Below are 17,512 nucleotides of genomic sequence, written 5' to 3'. Positions count from 1 at the left end.
GTTCTATTATCGTATTGTAATTTTAGCTTCTCTTACCCGTGACGTTCCAGCTACGTGGAGGGTCGTGGAACGCACTCCACAAAAAATTGGAAAAATATTGTAGCTACTTTGGGTTATGGAGGATCTTGCAATGTCGTTGCTGCAAATAGTTCCAAAAGTCTAAAGTGTCCTTAGTGCCGTCTTGAAACAAATAATGCACTGCATGTCCACGACGCCACGTCATTGCATTAGTTTTAGTACGTGGGTAATACTTTTCATCCGGGTATAAGATAGTCTTAGGGGCGATATGATTCGGCATTACCCGAAGGAAGTATGCTGACATTTGCCTCACTAAGTGCCACACTGCTGTAAACTCGCCACAGCTAAGACGATGTTCATCGTTGTCTTGAACGCCACAGCTCGTGCATGTGGGTGAGTCTACCATGTGGATCGCATGTAGCCTTGATCTGGTCACCTGCTTACCGTTGACAGTGATATACCACATCGCCATGACGTCAGTGTCTAGTGTTACGTGGTGAATTGTCCTCCACACTACTCTCCAGTTGACGTTCGGGTGCTTCCTCTCCACTACGTTGTCGGGTCGTCCACGTTGCAGGACCCTACAAACCGTCTTTGCCGACGCCAGTTGAGTCGCTCGTAAGGCAAGTCGAAGGTAACTGAGTTCGAGGTAAAAGACACCGATGTAGAAGAGCGAAGAGGGGACGTGGTGTATCGGCACAGGCGGCAACAGGGAGGGCGGTGCTAGTTCTTCTATTAACAAACTGGTCAGACTGTCCGGACGGCGGTGCCATAGTTTGACTAATGTGCTCACAAATAGGGCGACCGCTCTGTCATAAACGTGATAAAGGCCAAGCCCTCCCCGATCCGGGGGAAGGGTGAGAGCCTCACATTTGATCTTGAAAAGCATTCCAGAACTCACGAAGGACCCAAAAGCCGCAAGTATACGGCGAGCTAACATCACCGGTATAGGTAATATCTGGGCGTAGTGCGGAATGCGTGACGCTAAATGTGTGTTGACATACTGAGACCGATGGACGATATCCAGGGCTCGTAGGCGGTTGTTGGCAATTCCAGTCCGAACATTTCGTAAAAGCCTTCGAAAGTTGTGAGCAGCGGTCCGTCGTATATCGTCTGTAAAATCAATGCCGAGACATTTCAAACTAGCACTGAGCTGTAAGGGGGTGACACTGTTCTCAGACAATCCGACCCCGATGTTCATCGCCACCGATTTTGCGACGTTGATACGACTACCAGTGGCCATGCCATATTTCGCTATCCAAGTTAGTGCGCTAGCGGTGTCGTCACCGTTGCGGATGACAATCAGCAGGTCGTCAGCGTACGCTTTACATCGGAAAGCGTGGCCTCGTAACGTCATACCCGTTAGTCGTTGGCGCAGGCCGCAGAGGAGAGGTTCCATGGCCACAGCGTAAAGTAAAGTGGACAGAGGGCAGCCTTGGCGTATCGATCGAGAAATTGTGAGGGGCTGCGAAGGTCGGCCGTTGACGATCACCTTGGACGTCGCGCCACAGAGTAGTCGCATGACGACAGTGACGAATGGCTGTGGGTACCGCATATGTTGGAGGACCGCTTCCAAATAGTTGTGGTCCACTCGGTCGAAAGCTTGACTAAAATCGATGGCCGCCAGTGCACCCTTCAGACGACATGCCCTCGCCAGTGAGATCAAGTCACGATATTCGCTGAGTGCCGTTTGAATATTATTGTCGCCTCCCAATGACGTCTGATCGGGTGAGATAACATTGCGTAGGGTCTGGCGTATCCGCGCCGCCAACAGTCGAGAAAAGATCTTAAAGTCGCAGTTCAATAGCGTCAACGGGCGGTAGTCCTGCAGTCGTGAGCCACCAGACGGTTTGTGAATAGGAATAATCATCCCTTCCACAAGGGCCGCAGGGAGCGGCACGTCCGGGGATAGTAGTTCGCGACAGATGTCCGTCCATCGGGAGGCTAATAAATATTGAAAAGTCCGGTAAAATTCCAAGGGGAGGCCATCAGGACCCGGAGCCTTGTTGACAGCTCCTTTTCTAATGGCGCTGATCACTTCTTCTTCTGTAATTTCTTCCATCAAGGCCGCTTTTATTACCGGGGTGACAGTGCCGTAAATCGTCTGAGAGACGTCCTCCAGTGCTGTCGGATCACGGGTCTGAGCGGAATAGAGCTGGGCATAATGATTGTAGAACGCTGTGTTTATGTCTTGTTGCGTGGTGAGGCGATGACCGTCCTCCGTGTCGATGAAGCGTATCAGCGCTCGTTGGCGTCGTTTACGTACACGAAGGACGTGGAACATTGACGGGCGTTCGCTAGGTATCCGATCCTGCGTCCTCGAGTGGATGACTACCCCCTCTAGGTGGCGTCGCATATGAGCGAGGATCTGAGCCTTGGCACGGTGGACCACCGTTTGTCGTTCCGGAGACGGCGCCATAGCATCGCAGGCGCGCAAGACCCGGAAGTAAAAGTCGAGTGTATGTCTTCGCCAAGTAGCATGGTCGCGACCGTAGGTTATCAACGTTCGCCTCAGTGCCGGTTTGGCGCAGTCCAACCACCAGCGGATCGTTGTGGGATTTTCACAGGAATGCCACGTATCCTCAACGGCTTGGTGGCAATCCGGGTACGACAGGTGAGCGGTGTTTAATTTCCACGGGCTGCGGCTTCTCCACACTTGTTGCCGCCGCAGGGTGACGGCACAAATGTAAGCTGAGTGGTCTGAGAATGCTGCAGGCCACAGTTCCACATCCTGTGTTCCAGCGGCGAGAGAGCGTAAGACATAAATCCTGTCGATACGACTGGAAGAGTGACTCGTGAAAGTGCGTGAATCCCGGTCGGTGGCCGTGAAGATGTTCCCAAGTGTCCACCGTCTGCAGGTCTCGAATTAGCGTCTCGAGTTCCGGGCACGGATTATGACGTGGTAGTTGGTCTCTGGGCGCCAGTAAGCAATTGTAGTCACCTCCAAACAACAGACGGTCGTGGGGGCCTTGGAAGAGCGGGGCGACGTCTTCCGCAAAGAATCGTGAACGTTCGCGACGTTTGTCCGTCCCGGAAGGTGCGTAGATATTGATAAGGCGGACACCCAGTACTGTAAGTGCCATTCCTCTTGCCCCAGGCAGAAACATCATATCGTCCGCCACTATCCCTTCCCGAAGAAGTACAGCGACACCGCTGCATGTTGGGGAAGCTGGAGAGACGCAAGCATCGTAACCGTACATGCCTGGGAAGTCGTTGACGTACGCTTCCTGGAGGAGGGCTATGTCGATGGAAGCAGAGTTCAACATATCCTGAAGCAAGGATAACTTAGCGCGCGTCCGTATAGTGTTGATGTTTATAGTTGCAATGCGATAAGTTTGAGGTCTATCCACAGCATCCGTGTTGGCCATCAGTACCCCTGTAAGGCTGTCTCGTCACTCTAACTGATGGAGGGGAAGGGTCAGCACTGGTGGGATAAATTTCCCCCCGTGTCGTCCGACACGATGGGCAAGGAGTGTGCCTCACAGTCGTCTGCCCAGTCGCCATGAAATACCATCGGCTGTTGGTGGCTGTTAGTGGCTGCTGCGGCACTCGGCGCTGACTCCATCGGCTCTTCTGGCTGGGAATCGGCAGCGGCTGCCTGCTTGTGATCCTGCTGTTCTGTGGGGTCGGAGCGGCTGAAGCCGTCACCACGGCGATCTGTTGAGTTTGAAGTTACAGCGGCCTCTGTACCGCCGGTACCGTCGTCGGAATTTCCACAGTCCATGTCAGACGATCGCTGCAAACACTCGTCCGATGGAGCACGCCGCCGTCTCTTGTGTTTCCGCGGGGAACGCTGTTTACGGTCGTGTGCTTCAGTATCTGAATGTGGGTGGATTTCTTCAGCTGCTCCGGTGTCTGGATGAAAAGCCGCTGTCGGCACAACCCGTGGGTCAATGTCCATCCTGGCAACCACGCCTTCTTGCAAGGTCGGTCGGCGATTATCTTCAGGTGGGGGTGCCGTTGTAGAGGCCGGATCCTGTACTGCAGAAGCCATTATGTTCTCGCCGTCGGGGGCGGCTATCGGACTAATGTCGTCAGTATCGGTGAAGGTTGCTGCCCGTGTATCTTCGGCGTAATTGAGAGGAAGGGTCGTCACCGTAGAAGGAGTCATAGATTCACCTGTCGGGATTTGAGTAAGCCGTCGTCGGGGACAATCCGAACTGACGTGCCCTACTTGGCCACAACCAGTGCGTGGCTGACCGTCATACATAATGATCGCCCTACATCCGCCGATGACAGGATAGGACGGAACATGTTTGGTCAATTCAATTTTAATCTGTCGTACTCCGTTCTTAACGGGGTACGTTGTAAAGGTGGTCCATTTTTCTGCCATATGGCTGATGACTCCGCCGTAGGGCTGGAAAGCCGCGGTGACTACGTCGGGTGGTACTTCAAAAGGGAGTTCGAAGACGCGTATCGTACGTAGGCCAAGCCCCGCGTGATCGATAGAGACCGCCCCAATATGGCCATCAGAATGTTTGAATTTAAGACCGTTCGCATGTGCGCTCACGATTCAGTTGCACACCTCGTCATTTACTAGCTTGACGTAGACAAGACTGCTCGTGATAGAGAGATGGATACCAATTATGTCTCGCGGGTCAATGTTAACGTCGTCACGTAAGAAACGTTCCACTTGAAAAGCTCGGGGTCGTGCATGATCGGGTTGAAAACTGATCTTGATGGTGGTTTGTCTGTATGAATGTGCCATGGTGCGTCGGTAGTGATGGACTCCAAACTGGCGACAACGCAGTAGTAAACAACTACGAGCACTCGCGACCGCGCGGACGGGACGTAAACAAGACGTCCTCGCCGCTGCGCTGCGGAAAGCAGACCTACCATTGGGCCACACGGTCACTGACGACCAAGTATAACTTATATACGAGTCATCTCGAAACGGTCACACCCCAGAGGAATTGTGTTTTCATTCTACACAGACGCTGCCCCTTGCTGTTTCCCACCCTTTCGTCACATTCAACCTCTTACGAGACCGACCAAATATAGACTGGGAAACAAAACCTCACACTTTCTGCATTCGCAATCGAGGCCAGGGCGTCTCTCGCCGCATTTGCTACGATGGCCATTTGCTACTTCTGCAGAAGCGGCGGCGACGACGACGACCGCGGGAGACTCTGAGATATATGAAAAATACATCTACTGCCTCGTCCCACCTTATGCTGTACCGCTTTGACAAATGCTTTATCTGCGCCATTCGCCTTAGTCACATCTGAGAGTAATTCTTAATAAAAGGCCTGTTGCTAATTGTTCGTCATCCCAGATACTGTTTGCTATACGGCCACGACGCGCAACTGATTTCCAAAATTCGTCTGTCTCCTGTGAGAATCGAACTCATGACCCCCGGTTTACTAGACCAGTGCTCTGCAACTTTTTTTTTTTTTTTTTTGATGTGGTGAGAGTGATTTTGCCCCAGTGAGTAAAACGTGTACCTCTGGTGGGACTCGAACCCACAATCCCCAGTTTAGGAGACCGATGCCTTATCCATTTTCTTTAATGCGCATTTCCGGTACCGGGAATCGAACCCGGGCCTCCTTGGTGGGAGCCAGGTATCCTAGCCACTTTTTTTTCTTTTTATCTTTTTTTTCCCCTCCTCTGAGGATTGAACTCATGACCCATGGTTTACTACACCAGTGCTCTGCCACTTTTTTTTTTTAAATATACAATCATCTATATGAAGGAGATTATAACTGAAAATTATCGCGGCTCCATTGCCTTGTGGTAACAGAAAAACGACAAAGAAGTGAAAGGAAAAGGGAAAATCAATCCACTGAGCTAAAGATGTGCTGCCTAGCGGCACTTTTGCGTACTTCGTCCTTACGGTCGTCTGGATAATCAGTCTTCAGCTGACAACACTTCATATTACCGACTAATATTTGCAGCTATGGCTACCCATTACTGCTTGGCTACACATCTGACACGTAACCGCTGTGCTCTCCAACCAAATCCACTTGCATTTCAGAACATGTCTTTCAAACATGTCTACAAAATCACCTTCACCTTCAAATACAGTTTCCTTGCGACTGACGGGGACCTAGGCAAAGTTTAAAGATGCTATTTCCATTAAATCACGTTAATCAGAAAAACGGTAATTTACATCTGCAGCGGAACAAAATTCCGTTCCGCCCAGCGTGGGGCTCGAACCCACGACCCTGAGATTAAGAGTATCATGCTCTAGCGACTGAGCTAGCCAGGCTGCCTTTTTAAATTTTTTTTTAATTTTTTAATTTTTTTAATGTTTATTTTTTTTATGCATCTGAGCGCTAGGCAGTCGGCGGCAAGGCGGGCAGGCGTCGCATCCTGAGGCCTGGCCACGATGTCACCGCCATACCCCGGACTCATTCGCATGGTTTTGTGATTTTATGTTATGGCTGTTTGTGTATTATTCATTTTTGTATTAATTTTCGAAGTGGCATCATGTGCGCCAGTGTTTTTATACATCTAAACAGAATGTTAAAATAAATTTATGTATGGTCTTAGGATTACGCAGCACACTATGAAATCCAGCACAGCAGATACTCTAAGTTGGTCTTCGCGTACAAATAATTTTCCCAGTTTCCATGTCGTTTATTAGTATGGTGAATTCTGTTGCCAGATGGTTGATTGTGGATTCCTGCTTCTCAAAACCTTGAGCATTCTATGCGTTTGAAGATGCGCGCTGGTAACGTGGGGGCACCATAGAGCAGGGACATGCCAAACAACCATTTCCCGTATTATAAGTCCTCTTGATAGGAGTAATAGAAGCTGCAGAAAACTTCTGGTTCATACTAAATCTTTGTGCAGCTTTGATGAAAGATAATGCGAAATGAAAGTAAACAAATGAGGAGCCTCTTCTGGGTGTCGCACTGCGGAACCAAAAGTAAAGTGCTTTCATTGCAAAACGAAAAGGAACACCAAAATACAATTAAATGTTCGAGGCCGAGTGCACGATGCACTCTGTACCGTCTATTGACCCATGATGCAAATCACCCACATCTGACGGTGCGGAGCAGACCAATCCATGGAAACAATAACAATAATAACAAAGTAGTGAAAAAAAAGAAAAACTCCACCCAATGGATTTAGAAACTTAAATTCTTCCATCACTTAAAGCAATAGTGAGAAAATATTGGAACTGGTCTTTATACTGTCGCAATTTCTTAATCGCATAGTACTCTTCGATGAGGTACATCTGATAATCGTGTAGCGTTGCCGTTGTATGGACGAGCATGTAATAGACGAACTGGCCCATGAGCCAGACATAACTATTATTCTTAGATTGAGGATAAGGCTGCCAGTCCGGTCGGAGCGCGTCTTGAAGTTGAATGGAAGTATCCGACGTCCTATTAATGACAGCGAGTTTCTTTCGTGTCCACTGCCATATCTGTGTTTGATCCCTGCAGTGGAAGAGATGCGGCAGGGTTTCCACTAGGTTACACTTGGCACAAAACGGGGTGGGCCGCAGCTTGATTTTGTGCAATTTCTCTCCAGTGGGAATCACCTCATTGACAGCGTCATACCAAACAGATCGAACTCTGGAACGAAGGAACGGATAACTAATGTTCTTCCATATATTTCTATAGTTTATGCCTAAATGTTTCTTCTCAATTGGGTTATCCAGCTGCCGTTTAGTAAGAGCACGATAGATCTCCGCCGTGTGGAACGGATGCGGGTTATCCTGAACATGGCTGAGCTCCACATAATATCGCCGGACATAGCTGAGCTCAGGATGAATGTGTCCCACATACGTTGGCGCAGACAACTCCTTTGGACGTAAGGTCTTGAAAAGCTGTTCCGTAAGGCTATTTTGGTTACTGTGTAGTATGCGGGAAGTACGAGTTAAAAAAGTAGCCACACATTGGGATTCTACGTCTTTGACGCCTAAGCCACCCCGGGAACGAAGTAACGAGGTAGCTTTAAAGGAAACTTTAAAGATGTTCCCTCTCCAGACATACCAGCAAGCAAGTGCTAAAAATTTTTCGCAATGGCTGTTGGGATTGGTAAAACATCGGCAGTATGATAGAGCTTACTGAAAACGTAACTATTAATAAACTGTGTCCTCTGCATCCGGTCTAAAGACCGCATGTTATGTTCTTTAAACACCGCACGTAAGATGGTAAGCTTGCGTTCCCAATTCGCGTTGAGCATTGCCTGGGGATTTGGTGATATAACCAGGCCTAAATGCCACAGGTCTTCGGTTTTCTCCAACCAAGAAATATCGATGGAGTTTGGATTACGACCCAACAGCATGATTTTGGACTTTCGCTCATTAAGTCTGGCGCCACAAGCGACAGAGTACTGATGGACAATCCGACGAACTGACCCCAGCTCTTCGGTGGTAGTAATAATCACACTGATATCGGCGGCATAGGCGTGGCAGACCGTTTTGTTGTTTAACGTTTGCAACCCATGTAAAGTTATGTAAAACTTTTTAAGAAGTGGCTCTATAGCAATCGAGAATAAAGTCATGGAAAGGGGGCACCCTTGTCGTACTGCTTGTCGTATAGGCACAGGGGCGGTTAACTGGCCGTTAACCTTCACGCGTGAAGACGTTCCGCAGATACATTTCTTAATAAGCTGTCGAAAACGCTGACTGAATCCCATTTTACTCATTGTGCGCAATAAAAATCCGTGATTAATTCTGTCAAACGCCTTATCGAAGTCGAGAAACAGTAACGCCAAACCAGTGTTGGTAATCCAAGTTAAATAAGCCAGGTCACGATATTCACACAGGGCATTTAACATAGATCGACCACTGACTGCACTCGTCTGATAAGGGCCAAGTACTTTGCCAAGAAGCACTTTAAGCCTGTTGCTTATAATCCTAGTCAAGGTCTTGAAATAGGAGTCAAGCAACGTAATCGGCCGACAATCATTTAACATAGTCGGATTTGATGTTTTAGGAACCAGGACAACCATTCCTTGCGTGAACTGCGGGGGGAAGGCAGCATGCGAGAGCAATTCATTGTACATTCGGGTCAATTCGTCGCCGATCACATCCCAATACCGTGAATAAAATTCGACCGGTAAGCCGTCTAAGCCGGCAGCTTTGTTCTTGGCAGCGCACGCAATAATGGACTTAACTTCAGAGTTGGTGACATTGGCCAAGAGATCAGCGTTATCATCCTGATCCACTGTGGAGGCGATGTCAGTTAAAAAATCATCCCCCGCCGATAGATCGGTATCTGACTCGGAATAATGTTGTCGAAAATAATTGAAGACATACGCCTTGATAGCACCCTGCTCATTGTACAGATGCCTCCCAGCATCCTTAAGATGAGCAATAAGTTTTTGTTTACCACGTTTCTTTTCCCGTATGATATGGAATAACGATGTGGACTCGTGGGAAACGTCATCAGAAGAGCGCGATCGTACCCGATTACCAACAAGTGCTTCACGAACTAAAGCTGTAAGTTTTGCTTTGATACGCTTGATTCGGATCAGGTTGTCGGACAATGCGGAGGGATCGCTGTACAGCTGGCGTAAACCGAGGAAATAAAATTCTAGAGACTGTTTCCTCCAATAAGCCCTGGTCCTGGCAAACTGGCAAAGACATTTCTGAATCCGCGGCTTAACAAAATCCGTCCACCAAAGAATGCGCTCCCTATACCGAGTTTGCCTCTGGAGGCAAACGTGGCAACGAGGCAACGCCTTAAGTCCGCTTCTTCTAGCAGCGAGACATTCAGCTGCCACGTGCCGCGTCCCAAAAATGTCTTCTGTCGCAAATGCCGTAACGTTATGTGGTATGTGGAGTGGTCACTAAAACTGAGCGGCCATAGTTCACAATCACGAATGGTATTTAAAAGATCTTGAGAAACATAAAACCTATCCAGACGGCTGGAAGAAGCAGCGCTCACATAGGTATATCCCATCGTGTGTGGTCGAAGGTGACACCAACTATCTTTTAAATGCAGTCCATCTGTTAACATTAGTAGCTCGGGACAAAAATTAAAATTCGGACGTTGATCTGCTTTGCGCAAAACGCAGTTAAAATCCCCACCCAGGATGATCTTCAGACGAACGTTTCTCAATAATGGCACAACTTCAGCCCTAAAAAAAATCACTTCTGTCCCGTCTGCCAGCGGACCCTGTCGGGGCGTACACGTTCGGGAGAAGCAAATCCTGTAATTGGGCGGCAATGCCGCGTCCCGTTTCTAAGATCGCTGTAGGTTGGTAAGCGATGCCAGCTTTGAATAAAATCGCAGTTCCCGTCTCAGTGCCTAGATTTAATATGGCATCATACCCAGGTATTTCTCCAACCTTGGGTGACACAACTTCTTGGAAGAAAACTATATCGATATCTGCTGCATGTAGATAGTCGGTCAAACATTTAAGTTTGACATCGGATGCGATCCGATTTAAATTAACTGTGGCAAGTGTGTAATCTTGCATGGTGGGGATAGGAAGGGTCCGTTTTATTCACTGTCGTCGGCCCAAGACTTTTCGGAAGGCGTATGCTGATGGCCAGTATCCATCAGCTCAGGACTCGGACGGTCGACATGCATGTCCATATTGGCCTCCCCCACGTGGCGCGCGACGGAACCCATTTCATCTGTGCTGCCGCGGTCACTGGCGTCTTTTCGGATCTGCTTTACGGTGCGCTGCAGTTTCTTTTCCAGAGTGCGTATCTCCTCCTCACTCTGCTTCCGTGCCGACCGCTTAGATTTCCCCGTTCTTTGGGGAGGTGTGTCGGCGTCAGAAACGGTTTTGGTATCCGTCAAGAGGCTGTGCGTAGAGCCTTCCTCAGATTGGTCACTGCCGGGTGGGAGGGGTGTGGGGGGCGCAACGTCAGGGGTGCCAGAAACGCGCGACCTGTCGCCACCATCCGACAACTGTTTCAGCTCAGCGAACATGGTTGGAGTAATGACGGGAGTCGGTCCTGCATGGTCGGCACGACGGCCGACAGTCGTGGAAACCTGCAGGTGTGCAGCGTGGCTGTCGGCATCGGTGACATCACTACGAACGGGACATTGGGGGGTTGTCGCAGAGTTGTTGACAATAACTGCGCCGGCCTCTGGGGTCACCGCAGCGGGTTGGTGGAGCGTCGGGTGTGTCACAGGCGACTCCATCAGAGTCTGGGCGTAAGACAACCGATTGTCATCTTGCCCATCGAGAGGCGTAAGACTATGTTGCATTCTTCGTCGACCCGCCCGGACACGGGGACAAGCAGATTTTAAATGGTCGGTAGAACCACAAATTATGCAAGTTCTCGGTTGTCCTTCGTACATCACCACCGCTCGAAAACCCTGCACCAAAATGTTGGACGGGATGTGCTTCGTCAAATCAATTTTCGCATTCCTAAAGCCATTATCTACATTGAAATGTCTGTTACCCCTCCACTGCTCGGCATGAATTTGCAGGACATTACTGTAGGGAGACAAAGCTTGCCGAATTCTATCGAAGCTAACTTCGAAAGGCAGATTAAATATCCGGACGGTTCGTAGCCCTAGGCTAGCATGACTAACAGACACTTTGCATATTTCGCCTTTAGAATTCACAAAATCCGCTGTGCCCTCCGTGAGGGTCATAATACGAACGCAAGGATCGTCACTAACAAATTTTACATACACAGCGTTCGCAAGAAAATCATATGAAAAGCCAAGAACTTCATCTCGCAGTCCTAAACGATCGTAAAACCAGTCAACGAGTTCGTGAACCTGAGGTCAAGCATATCCATACGGAAATCCAAATCGTAGGGTGTAACGTCTCAACTCATCTTCCATCACTTTCCTGAAGTACTACTTACAGTACCAACAGCTGCGGGCGACGCCAAGCTCAGGCGAAGCGACCACTACCGCACGTCTGCTCACGGCCGCGGCCGCGGCGGAACTATCTGCCTAGGTGAATATGTGCCGGGTAGCACGTCACACAGTACTCGTTTGGGTTGGGTGGTCCCATACAGAATCTCTCCATGCTGCCTAATGTTTTCCTAACGTCAAACTCGTCACGTACTTCACTTTTATTTCATAACCATTTCTGAGAGGTAAACGAATTGCATGAAAACCTGCAGAGCTGGTGGCGTCAAAATTAACACACATACTTGATGTGACTCATAAGCCGAACGAGTTACTTTCCGACGTTGTCTTATATGTGCAAGTGCCAGTCAAAACTCGCGGTGACGGCACTCTGCCGACCATTTCGCCAGTTAACACCGGTCTTGTTGTGTGTGTTTTAAGCTCAAGAGCATCTCCAAGCAAAAAATGGTCGACAGCAACATTCAGACGTTTTCGTACTGCTCAATTGCTACATTAAAACGGTACGTTTCTTTTTCAGAAATGAAAAAACACGAGCGTGACAGGATTCGAACCTCCAATCTTCGGATCCGAAGTCCGCCGCCTTATCCATTAGGCCACACGGTCACTGACGACCAAGTATAACTTATATACGACTCATCTCGAAACGCTCACACCCCTGAGGAATTGTGTTTTCGTTCTACACAGCCGCTGCCCCTTGCTCTTTCCCACCCATTCGTTACATTCAACCTCTTACGAGACCGACCAAATATAGACTGGGAAACAAGACCACACAATTTGTGCATTCGGAATCGAAGGCGGGGCGTCCCTCGCCGCATTTGCTACGATGGCCATTTGCCACTTCTGCAGAAGCGGCGGCGGCGGCGACGACGACGATGACGACGACGACGACTGCGAGTGGCTCTGAGATATGTCAGAAATACATCTATAAAATGTAATTCAGACTGCCTCGTCCCACATTATGCTGTACCGCTTTGGCAAATGATCTATCTGCGCTATTCGCCTTAATCACATCTGAGAGTAATTCTTAATAAAACGCCTGTCGCTAATTGTTCGTCATCACAGATACTGTTTGCTATACGGCCACGACGCACAACTGATTTCCAAAATTCGTCTGCCTCCTGTGAGGATCGAACTCACGACCCCTGGTTTACTAGACCAGCGCTCCGACACTTTTTTTTATTTTTTTATTTTTTTTTGCAGTCGGTGTTTACTATGTCCCTCTTGTTGCAAGCACTAGACAATCAGAACAGCTACAGGGCGGAGTAATTCACATCCTCAGAGGTAATTGCATTGTCACAAAGGCAGAGCAATTCCATAGGTGTCAGCTTCATAAAGATCGCATGCCGAAACCCGGGTTCGAACTAGGGACCTTTAGATCTTCAGTCTAACGCTCTCCCAACTGAGCTTTTTTTTTTATCAACAACTAAAACACTCTTCTTTGCTTGTCTCTGTTTGCTTCTGGAGAAGTATAGAAAAAAAATAGCTCCGTTGCTAACACAAGAATTGTCCTCATTTTCCGGCGTACTGGAGTGGAGTCTGCGAGTGGCGAGGGTGGGAACCAGGACGCGTGACAGAAGCAGTGGGGCCTCTTCGCGGCACCACTGGTGTCCCGCGGCCCGGGCCCACCCACTTACACTCACATGTCTCACCCTATACCCATTCTATTAAATGTTATTTTAGGCATATTGACGAAAATTTTGCCATGATTAGGATATCCGCAGGTTTTTGCGAATTCGATGTCCATAAACATCTTGAATTCTAAGTGATCGTCACCACCAAGTTTATTAAAAACATAGCTGGAATAGGTGCCCAGCAACCACATAACTACATTATTTTTCGACGGCGGATAAAATCGCACGTCGGGTCGAGACAACATAGTTGAAGATATGTTGGTGGTTGTGGTCCTCGTAATAGTGGCTAGTTTTTCTCTCAGCCAACCCCAATTTCGTGCACGTTCTCCGCAGGTATAACGGTGCATAACGGTATCCACCAGTTGACGGCTATGGCACAGAGTTGTATCACTGAGTCCGATTTTATGTAGCCTCTCACTTGTACTAATCACTTCATTGATTGCTTTGTACCATGCAGTTCGAGCGGCTGAAGTAAGGACCCTGGAACTGACATTACGCCACACTATATCCCAGTTGATGCCACTGCACTTCGTAACAACTGGATTTGGTCCTTCATGTTGTCGCCAGTATGCCAATATTGCTGTAGCTGCTAAATGTCGAGAATTTAAGCTCTTGACTGATGTAGCTGCATGCAAGGAAATAGTCGCGAATGTATTTGAGCTTGTAACTGATGGTCTGAAAGTTCAGCGGGGGGTCCAGACTTTGCGGCCTGACGGCATAGAATAATTGCGCCGTAATGCCCGAAGGGCAGTTGATAAGGATAGAGACCGTCCTTGTGACATAGAGAGCCGCTGCCTTTTTCTTGATGTCGACTAAGCCCATCCCTCCGTTCAGGGGGTGGAGTGTAGCAGTTTTGGCAGATACACGAAAAATTTCCACGCGCTAAATAAAATTTGTTATCTTCGACATAATATTTCTAGCAATGACAGCAGGGAGCGGCAGAAGCTGCGCCATGTAGTACGCTTTTGATAAGATACAGGCGTTGATAAGTTGAATGCGATCAAATTGGTTGAGGCTGCGATGGTAATTATCAATTAGGGCTCCATTTATTTTACGTGCTACATCTCGCCAGTTAGCCGCTATCATCTGTAGAGAGGACGCCGTCAACATGATCCCCAGAGCCTTGTGTTCTCTGACTTGTTTAGCATAATCAACACGCAAATGCTGGAGGCCACAGAGGTTCAGAAATTTGCTTTTGTGTTCATTTAACTGCGCCCCTGACACCAGACAGTATTTCCGAAGTTCAGCCTCTAATACGGTGACATCATCGACATCGCGAATCACCACACCACACCGTCGGCATAAGCTCCGATTACACTTCAAGGAAAAGTACAAAAAGCAACATAGACAGAGGGATCCCTTGTGGAACCCCTCGGTTGATTGGTATTGGTCGCGTCAGTTGTGAGTTGACAGAAAGTTTTGCAGTGATTCCCATGGCCGAGTTTTTAATCGTGTCAATCGTGTTCCGAGAGTAGCCCAATCTTTGCATAGTCTCGAGAAGGTAAGCATGATTTACGAGATCAAAAGCTTTAAAAAAATCAAGAAAGATCAGTCCACATTTCATGTTACTAGCGTTCGTTAACGCAATGACGTCGCGGTAAAAAGCAGCCGTTTGCAGAATTGTTCTCCTGAGGGCGCATGTCTGCTGTTGGCCAATGATTTTAGCAGTGAGTGGCGTGAGTCTCATGTTAATTGCGCGAGCCACGATCTTATAATCCGAGTTTAACTACGATATTGGCCGGAAATTGGTGATAGTTTTAGTACCTCTGTTTTTAGGGAGAAGCACAATTTTACATTCCTTAAAGAAGGGTGAGACAGACGTTCCTTGCAAGACTTCGTTCACGACGTGAGTGATTTTGTCCCCGATGATGTGCCAATATTACTTGTAAAATTCAATTGGTAAGCCATCAGGGTCCGGCGATTTCCCAATCGGCGAACTGCAGACAACCCCCAAAACATCTTTATTACTGAAGGCCAACGAGATAGAGTCATTTTCTTCCCTAGTTACGGTAGATGAAATGGCACTAAACAGTCCATCATAGCAGTCATCGTGTAGAGTCACTGACGCGTAGGTGTTGACAAAATAGTTGTGCAGTGCTGTGACAATCTCTCGTTGTGTGTCAACCGTTGTTCCATCCTCGAGTTTCAGGGCGTCAATAAAAGTCCGCCTCCTGTTCCTTGTATGTTTGACGAGGTGGTACAGAGCCGCTGCTTCATCATCTCTGACCGACGTCACTTTAGATTTTATCTTAAGGCCGTCCAGTTGCATCCTCTTCAGATTGATTAATTTTGCCTTTATTTTCCGAATGTCGTCAATTCTGGTGGCCGTCGCGTCTGCACGATCGTACAGGTCCCGTAAGATTATGTAATAAAATTCCATCGTCTTTTTGATTTCCGCCGCCCTTTCAATTCCGAATGACATGATAACTTTTCGCAGTTTCGGCTTTGCCTGCAGAGTCCACCACTCTATAGTGCTGCGAAACTTGTTAGTACCGCGCAAGCACTGCTCCCAAGCACGACGCACCCCCTCCTCCAGCTCAACATCCGATAACAAAGACACATTCAGGTTCCATTGATTTTTATACCATCGCGTGGGTTGGGGAAGTAATTTCAAGCACTCGATGACACCACTGTGATAGGAGAAACTGGAGAGGATTGTCTCTACTTTTAATAAATCATTCTCGATAACATCGGAAACATAAATCCGGTCGATTCTGCTACAGGAATTTGCGACGATGTGAGTGAAGCGTACCAATGTCGGGTACCTAATTTCCCACGCATCTTTAAGTTTGAGGTCGATCACGAGGCGCTTTAATTCAGACGAATAATTAAAATTTGGGGACTGATATTTCCTGGATAAGACACAATTAAAATCACCACCAATGATAATGTGTCGGGGATTTTTCCGAAAGAAATAGAGTATACGTTCCTGAAAAAAGAAGCTCGTTCCGCTCTATAGGTATTACCAGAAGGTGCGTACAAGTTGATGATGGTGACGCCGAAAACGGTTATCCCGATCCTTCTACCCGATTCCAATTTGTCGATCTCAGTAACTGGAATCCCTTCTCTAATTAAGACTGCGGTGCCCACGGTCGTTTCCAGGGGAAAATTTGCAATGCCGACAAACCCAGGAAAAGTAAATTGTGGCATCGACACCTCCTGCAAAAGTGGTATATCAGAACCGGGCTCATATAGATATTGTTTTAATGCATGCAGTTTCACTTCTGATCTGATTTTATTAATATAGAGGGTCTTGATCGTATAGGCCTGTGACATAATAACAGGACGTCTGAGAGAAGGAGGGATCAACTTCCGTTAATTGCCTACATCTCCATGCCATTCCATGTGAGTAGCGGCCGCCGAATTCCTGTCTGGAACGTCACTGAGTTGATCTCTTGCATCTTTGTTTTTACTCTTTTTCCGGACAGCATTAACATTGAGTGGTACTCGGATCCTGTGACGGACACTCTGCAGCACCGCTGCAGTCGGAGGTGTGGGAGGGTCTTGGGTGATGTCAATCGTCTCTCCCGACACATCTTGCGCCGGGAGCGCATGCGCCGAAACCGCTGGCGAGCGATCAGCTGAGCCACCACTTTCACTATCAGCTTGTTTGGCAACACTCGCTGCCCGAAGCTGTTTGTTGTCACTGACAGTCCCAGGCTGCTGTCTGTATACCGTCGCGGAGTTGCTGACATTCATGTTGTTCTGAGCCTAGGGTCGGAGCAGTTGCCACGTGTTGTGTACCGTCCGCTTTCGGAGACATTGTTTGTATACCATCACGGCGACAGCGATGTGAGTACTTCCAGTAGATACGTGAGCCACATCTACTTGTTGACTTTCCTGAGTGTGCTGTTGCGGAAGTTCTGAGACATGAGCCTGTGGTAACTGAACGGCGTCGACGGAAGGATCGACGCTTGAAATTGCGGTAGAAGAATCGTCCACAATCGCTGCACCGGTTATAACTTTAGCATCCGAAGCGATCCCCCGTACGACCGATTCCGCGGTCTCGTGCGCACTGGAGGTTTTATCATCAGAGTCACGGCTGTCACAAGTTCAACGCCTCTTATTAGTCGTGGCATCGACCTTTGCGGGTGGCTTGGCACCATTGTCTCTCCT

The 17,512-nt window shown here is 48.3% G+C and overlaps 1 non-coding gene across 1 annotated transcript; it reads right to left on the bottom strand.

Annotated features, from left to right (window-relative positions):
- Nucleotides 1-6,153: 6,153 nt before the first annotated feature.
- Nucleotides 6,154-6,226, bottom strand: Trnak-cuu (transfer RNA lysine (anticodon CUU)). Its single transcript has one exon. It is a non-coding gene; the product is annotated as a tRNA-Lys (tRNA).
- Nucleotides 6,227-17,512: the final 11,286 nt, after the last annotated feature.

Source organism: Schistocerca gregaria, chromosome 3 (genome assembly GCF_023897955.1).
Source record: "Schistocerca gregaria isolate iqSchGreg1 chromosome 3, iqSchGreg1.2, whole genome shotgun sequence".
NCBI lineage: Eukaryota > Metazoa > Arthropoda > Insecta > Orthoptera > Acrididae > Schistocerca > Schistocerca gregaria.
The sequence above is the reverse complement of the archived record's forward strand: the minus strand, read 5'-3'. Positions and strand labels throughout refer to the sequence as shown.